Consider the following 8325-nt stretch of genomic DNA (forward strand, 5'->3'; position numbering starts at 1 on the left):
GAGAGAGAGACAGAGAGAGGGAGGAGGGGCAGGAAGCATCAACTCCCATATGTGCCTTGACCAGGGAAGCCCGGAGTTTCAAACCGGCAACCTCAGCGTTCCAGGGCGACGCTTTACCCACTGCGCCACCGCAGGTCAGGCTAAATTACAATATTGTTGTCAGTGAAAATGGGTTCTTGCTGTGTCACAAGAATGGAATTTCAAAGGGCACATGCGTGTGAGAAGTTTAAGGGTAGTGGCAAAGTTTACTGGGGTGAATGGAAATAATACTCCTTTAAGGATGTAAAGGGCAGGCAGGCTCTAGTAGCAACTGCCACCAGACTCCTTATAATCCTTCATATATTTTCTTGGTTTTTGGAAATAGGTAAGCTGTCTTTCAAATTGTCCAACCTTCTTCCTAATTCTTTGAGGGATCTTTTGCTGTGCCCTCCCCCAACCAATCCATTTATTGGATCTTCCAGGTTTCCATGCCCTCATCAATTCTGATCCTTTTTCCAGATTTTCCTAGGCTAGACTCTGCCCCTTTTTGTCACCACTTTGGCTCCCATTCATCATGGCCAAAGCTCTGTTGCAACATCTCCTTTCTACTGAACCTGTGCTTACTTCCCCCTGTACCATCTTGCCTTCTGCTGTGCTTGTGCCTAGCAAAGGGACTTTCCCTGCTGTTTTACTCCTCTCCTTTAGTAATCCCTGCTAATAACTAGTAGCAATTCTTCCTGCCTGTTTCAGGGATTAGGTCTATTCCGAGGATGATGAAGATGCAGCAGTTCCCTAGGGAGCCTGTGAATGCTGTGGCTTCCTAGTGAATGAGGTTTAATGTCCGATTCAGCTCCCTTTGCTCTCTTTCTTTATTAATTAATACTAACATGCTACCTACACTAAGAATATCACATATATAAATGGGATCGCATACTATGTAGCCATTTGTGTCTGGCTTCTCTCACTCAGCCTGTTTTCAAGGTTCATCCACATTGTAGCATGTGTTGGTGTTTCATTCTTTTTTATGGCTGAGTCATATTCAATTGTATAAATACACCTTATTTTGTCTGTCCATTCATCCATTATTGGTCATTTGGGTTGTTTCCACCTTTTGGCATTTGTGAATAGGGCTGCTATGAACATTCACATATAAGTTCTGAAGACCTTTTAATTTTTCTGGGTATACACTCATAAGTAGAATTACTGAGTTATACCATTATTCTATGTCTAACTTTATTAAAAAAATTTTTTTTATTAATTTTAGAGAGAGAAAGGAATAGAGGGAGACAGGAAGGGAGAAAGAGGGTGAGAAGCATCAGCTCATAGTTGCTTTCACTTTAGTTGTGTATTGATTGCTTCTCGCATGTGCCTTGACCATGGCTGAGCCAAAGTTCCCTTGTTCAAGGCTTTTCATACCAGTGACCTTTTTGGACTCAAGCCAGCAAGCTTTGGGATCATGTGGATGATTCCTCTGCTCAAGCCAGTGATCCCACGCTGACAAGTCCATGCTCAGAGCCAGCCACCTTGGGGCCTCGAATCAGCAACCCCAGTGTTCTTGGTTGACGATTTATCCACTGCACTACCACCAGTCAGTCTCTGCCTTTTTCTTTTTTCTTTTCTTTCCCCCTTTTTTTTTGTGAGAAGGAGAGACAGACAGACAGGAAGAGAAAAAAAATGAGAAGCATCAAGTCATAGTTATGACACCTTAGTTGTTCAATGATTGCTTTCTCAGATGTGCCTTGACCAGGGGCTCCAGCTGAGCCAGTGACTCCTTGCTTAAGCCAGGAACCTTTGGGCTTAAGTGATACCTATGATCTCACATTCAAGCTGGCTACCCCGCACTCAAGCCAGATGAGTCTGTGCTTAAGCTGGCAACCTTGTGGTTTTGAATCTGAGTCTTCAGTGTCTCAGGCTTACGCTCTATCCACTGCGCCACCCCATGGTCAAGCTCTGCCTTTTTCTTTTTAAGCTTTTATTGAAATACAAATTTCATAAGGAAAAAGAAGTGATCTTTAAAAAAAAAAATTTTTTTTTGTGACAGAGACTAAGGAAGCCAGACAGAGGGACAGATAAGGACAGACAGGCAGAAATGGAGAGAGATGAGAAGCATCAATTCTTCGTTGCAACTCCTTTAGTTGTTCATTGACTGCTTTCTCATATGTCCCTTGACCAGGGGGCTCCAGCAGAACAAGTGACCCCTTGCTAAAGCCAGTGACCTTGGGCCCAAGCCAGTGACCTTGGGCTCAAGCCAGCGACCTTGGGCTTCAAGCCAGCAACTTTGGGCTCAAGCCAGTGATCATGGGGTCATGTTTATGATCCCACGCTCAAGCCAGCGACCCTGCACTCAAGCTGGTGAGCCTGCACTCAAGCTGGATGAGCCTGTGCTCAAGCCACTGACCTTGGGATTTCAAACTTGGGTCCTCGGCATCCCAGTCTGACACTCCATGCATTGCGCCATCACCGCCTGGTCAAGCTAAAATTTTAAAAATTTTTATTTATTGGTTTTAGAGAGAAGGAGGAAGGGAGAGAAAGAGCATGAGAAACATTAATTTGTCATTCCACTTATTTATGCATTCATTGGTTAATTCTTGTATGTAACCTGACCAGGGATTGAACTCGCACCCTTGGCATATAAGCATGATGCTATAACCAACTAAACTACCCGGCCAGGGTCAAATAAAGGACTAATCTTAATGCTCAGCTCAGTGAATCCTGAGGGGATTTCTTTAACATTCCAAAGGTATGTATGTTATCATAGACAATGCAAAAAGATAACAAATAGGCTCAGTTAAAGTAAAGATTGACCATTGTCAAGGAAGATACTGGCTTAGGACATGACTACCTGCCATGATTCAATTTTAGTTAAGAAGTTTTAACTTCAGGTCACCCTATGTGGTTATTTTTGATCTCTGGGTTTGTAAGGTCTCCCCTGAGCTTGTCTGGTTTGGTATGTGGCCTCTTATTTTGTCCACAATAGTTCATTTAATTCCTGGAACTTCTCAAAGGGACACAGCACAAGTGAGGGTAAGGGAAATCCCTAGGACAGGAAAGGGGGATGTTAACTCCACTTCACCAGATTCTGTAGAGCTGGCAGCCAGGCCCATCTGGCTCCCCTTCAAAATATCTTTAGCTGATGACTTCATTGCCAGTCCTGTGGCCAAGCTGGGAGAAGTGGTAGTGAAGGCTGCTGGTATCCAGCCAGCAATGTGCTCAGCAGGTCAGGACACTGCCTTCTCACTGGAGGATGACCCAGAGTGAAGGTAAACAGAGCATGCAGGCCATGGGGCCAGGCCATTCCCTCCACCTGACTCAGCCCCAAACTTCCCAGAATTTTCCCTCACTGATTGACCGTAGTCATCCTCATCAGATGTATGCAACACACAAGAAAACACATAAAGTCACTTTTAATGTTTATTTCTTGTGATTTGAGACAAACTCATTCATGGCAGGAGATCTGGAAGAGGCAAAAAAGCAGATTATTTAAAAATCTACAAATTTGAGGGACAAGGATAACTGTTGTCCTATTGTCAATTGAAAACAAAAATTCAGCCTGACCAGGCGGTGGATAGAGCTTTGGACTGGGACGCATGGGACCCAGGTTCGAGCCCTGAGGTCGCTGGCTTGAGTGTGGTATCATAGACATGACTTTATAGTTGCTGGCTTGAACCCAAAGGTCGCTGGCTTGAGCCCAAGGTAGCTGGCTTGAACAAGGGGTCACTTGTTCTGCTGGAGCCCCCTGGTCAAGGCACATATGAGAAAGCAATCAATGAACAACTAAGGTGCCACAAGGAAGAATTGATGCTTCTCATCTCTCTCCCTTCCTGCCTGTCTGTCCCTATCTGTCCCTCTCTCTGTCTCTCTGTCTCTATCTCTCTTGTTAAAAAAAAATTAACTAAGTAAAATTAAAGATTGAATTGACTTTATTGAATGATTCATGAATCAGGCAGCATCCCATCTAGTAAATAGAAAAGTCCTCTGAGGAGCTGCAGATTATGGAACATTTTTATAGGCAGAAATGGGGAAAGACAAGAAAGTTAAGAGTCATGGTTTCAGGCAAAGACCTCTGCCTTCCCCTAGGTCAGGGGTCCCCAAACTACGGCCTGCGGGCCACATGTGGCCCCCTGAGGTCATTTATCCGGCCCCCGCCGCACTTCCGGAAGGGGCACCTCTTTCATTGGTGGTCAGTGAGAGGAGCATAGTTCCCATTGAAATACTGGTCAGTTGGTTGATTTAAATTTACTTGTTCTTTATTTTAAATATTGTATTTGGTCCCGTTTTGTTTTTTTTACTTTAAAATAAGATCTGTGCAGTGTGCATAGGGATTTGTTCATAGTTTTTTTTTATAGTCTGGCCCTCCAATGGTCTGAGGGACAGTGAACTGGCCCCCTGTGTAAAAAGTTTGGGGACCCCTGCCCTAGGTCAACCCTGGGGGGAGGTCTTGTCAGGCATAAGACCTCCCTAATGCTGACCTGGAAATTGCAGACTGATTGCTTTAAAATTCCACCTCTAGGAAAGACTGGAACTACAGCTAAATTAGGTATTAAATCTCAGTGGGGCTTAAAACGAATGACTCCATTTTGAGACTATTGTTTCTTTTTAACATTTCCAAACCCCAGTTTCTCATTGTTACCCTTTATAGAGCAGCACTGAATAGATGAGGCTTGATTAGAGCTACCATCTCAATATTTAGCAATGCTGTCTCAGCTTTAGCTAGAGCTGGGTTCAGTTATGCCTGGGCAAGTCTGGAAAGGATGACCCTGCTGGCAAACTCCTTTTATTTCTTTGATCCCAGCTTTGATGTCCCATGTTCCAATAAGCTTTCCCTGCTCTCTTCCCAGGCTCCCTCAGGGTGACGGGCCACTCTGTGGCCCCATCATGACCATACAGGGCTGGAGTGTCTGTGTCTGGCTCTGTGCTCTTTCAGACAAGTGTCTTCTCAAGGACTAAACTCCAGTGTCACTATAGACAGATCTCGAAGATATTGCAGATTCAGTTCCAGACCACTATAATAAAGTAAATATCACCATAAAGCAAGTCACATAAATCTTTTTATTTCCTTGTTCATATAAAGGTTTATGTTTACATTACACTGTAGTCTATTAAGAGTAGAACACCATTATATCTAAAAAATGTACATACTTTAACTTAAAAATATTTTATTGCTAAAAAATACTAACTATCATCTGAGCTTTCAGCAAGTTGTAAATCTTTTTGCTAGAGGAGGGCCTTGCCTTCATTCTATAAAAAATGTATATTGCCTGGCCTTTGGTGGCAGAGTGGATGGAGCGTCACCCAGGAGTGCTGGGGTTGTTGGTTCAAGGCCCTGGGCTTATTTAGTCAAGGGACATACTACAAGTTGATGCTTCCTGCTTCTCCCCACCTCTTCTTTCTCTCTCTCCTCTCTCTAAATCAATGAATTAAATCTTTTTTTAAAATGCAGTATCTGGCCCTGGCCGGTTAGCTCAGTGGTAGAGCGTCGGCCTGGCATGCAGGAGTCCCAGGTTCGATTCCCGGCCAGGGCACACAGGAGAAGCGCCCATTTGCTTCTCCACCCCTCCCCCTCTCCTTCCTCTCTGTCTCTCTCTTCCCCTCCCGCAGCCAAGGCTCCATTGGAGCAAAGTTGGCCCAGGTGCTGAGGATGGCTCTATGGCCTCTGCCTCAGGTGCTAGAATGGCTCTGGTTGCAACAGAGCAACAGCCCAGATGGGCAGAGCATCGCCCCCTGGTGGGCATGCTGGGTGGATCCCAGTCGGGCGCATGCGGGAGTCTGTCTGACTGCCTCCCCGTTTCCAACCTCAGAAAAATACAAAAAAATACAAAATAAAAAAATTAAAATGCAGTATCTGTGTCTGACTAGGAGGCAGTGCAGTGGATAGAGTATCAGACTGGGACACAGAAGACCCAGACTCAGAACCCTGAGATCACTGGCTTGAGTGTGGGCTCACCAGCTTGAGAGCAGTGTTGCTGGCTTGAGCATGAGATCATAGACATGACCCCATGGTCACTGGCTTGAGCAAGGGGTCACTCGCTCTGCTGTAGCCTCCCCCACACACACTCCATCAAGGCACATAGGAGAAAGCAGTCAATGAACAACTAAGGTGCTGCAACGAAGAATTGATGCTTCTCATCTTTTTCTCTTCCTGCCTGTCTCTCCCTATCTGTCCCTTTCTCTCTCTGTCACACACAAAAAATGCAGTATCTGTGAAATATAATAAAGTGAGATATGCCAGTATTTTAGTTTCCTTTGGCTGCTGTAACAAATTTCCAAAACTGGGTGGCTTAAAGTAACAAAAACTTATTCTCTCAGTACTGGGGGCCAGAAGTTTGCAATCAAGGATCTGCAGGGCCATGCTCCCTCTGAAACCTCTAGAGGAGAATTCTTCCCACCTCTATTGGCTCTGGTAGCTCCAGGCATTCTTGGTTTATGGCTGCATCACTCCAATCTCTACCTTTGTCTTCACATGACTTCTCCTCTTCTTTGTCAATCTCTCCTCTTCTCTTTCTAAGGACACCTATAATTAGATTTAGGGCCCACTGTAAATCCAGAATGATCTCATTCAACATTCTTAACTTAATTCTATTGGCAAAGACTTTTTCAAAATAATGTCACATTCTCATGGGCTGAGAGTTAGGACTTTAGATCCTCACAGGAAGGTACAGTCCAGACAAGGGCCTTGAAACTCTCAGGGACATCATTAACAGTGTATGGTGGTGGTGGGGGGGGGGGCACATTTACTCCTGCAGCAGAGTGTGGAGAAGAAATAAATACCAGGGAAATTTTTTGAGCCCTTACTATGTTTCAGGTGCTTAACACACAAGCCTCATAAAACCTGATGAGATAGACACTTTATCTCCATTTCACAGATTCCATTCCCATTAGCAATCATTCCTTTTATCCCCTCTCTTAGTCCCTGGAACCATTAATCTACTTTCTATCTTTATGAATTTACCTATTTGGGACAGTTCACTATATAAATCAAAGCATACAATATTTGTTATTATAGTTCGGCTATTGAGAATAGTGCTGCTATAACCATGTGTGTACAAATTTTTGCTTGAAACCCTGTTTCAGTTATCCTGGAAATATATATTCCAAGGAGTGGAATTGCTGGGTCATGTAGTAATTTTATGTTTAACATGTTGAGAAACCATCAAATCTTCTCCTGTCAGTTTTATTTTTCATTATGAAATATTTCAGGCATGACAAAAAAGTGTCAATAATAAAATAACAAATACTTACCAACCTAGAACCCCTGAAAGAAACATTCCCAAGAGAGATATTAAAAGAAACCAAACAGAAATTCTGGATCTGAAAAGTACAATAACTGAAATGAAAATTTCACTAGAAGGGTTTAATAGATTTAATCAAGCAGAAGAAAGAATCAGCAAACCTGAAGATAGGACAATTGAAATGATCAAATCTGAAGACCAGAAAGAAAAACAAATGAAGAAAAGTTAACAGTCCAAAAGGGATATGGGGAACCATCCAGAGGACCAACATACACATTATAGGAGTCCCAGAAGAGTAGAGAGAGGGAGGGGTGCCAAAAGAATATTTAAAAAATAATAGCCGGCCCTGGCCAGTTGGCTCAGCAGTAGAGCGTTGGCCTGGTGTGCGGGGGACCCGGGTTCGATTCCCGGCCAGGGCACATAGGAGAAGCGCCCATTTGCTTCTCCACCCCCACCCCCCTCCTTCCTCTCTGTCTCTCTCTTCCCCTCCCGCAGCCAAGGCTCCATTGGAGCAAAGATGGCCCGGGCGCTGGGGATGGCTCCTTGGCCTCTGCCCCAGGCGCTAGAGTGGCTCTGGTTGCGGCAGAGCGACACCCCAGAGGGGCAGAGCATTGCCCCCTGGTGGGCAGAGCGTTGCCCCTGGTGGGCGTGCCAGGTGGATCCCGGTCGGGCGCATGCGGGAGTCTGTCTGACTGTCTCTCCCTGTTTCCAGCTTCAGAAAAAAAAAAAATAATAAATAATAAAAAATAAAAAATAATAGCCAAAAACTTTCCAAATTTGATGAAAGGTATAAATCTATACATCTAAGAAGATTAATGAACTCCATATAGAATATACTCAAAGCAACCCATACTGAAATACAATGCAATTCAACGTTAAAAGCCAAAGAGAAAGAGCAAAACTTGAAAGCAGCACAAGAAAGCTACTAGTCCCCTGGTCAGTTGGCTCAGTGGTAGAGCATCAGCTTTGCATGTGGATGTCCCAGGTTCGATTCCCAGTCAGGGCACACAGGAGAAGCGACCATCAGCTTCTCTACTCCTCCCCCTTCTTTCTCCTCCCACAGCCATGGCTCCATTGGAATGACTTGGCCCCTGGTGCTGAGGATAGTTTCATGGCC

Source organism: Saccopteryx bilineata, chromosome 1, assembly GCF_036850765.1.
Source record: "Saccopteryx bilineata isolate mSacBil1 chromosome 1, mSacBil1_pri_phased_curated, whole genome shotgun sequence".
Lineage (NCBI taxonomy): Eukaryota > Metazoa > Chordata > Mammalia > Chiroptera > Emballonuridae > Saccopteryx > Saccopteryx bilineata.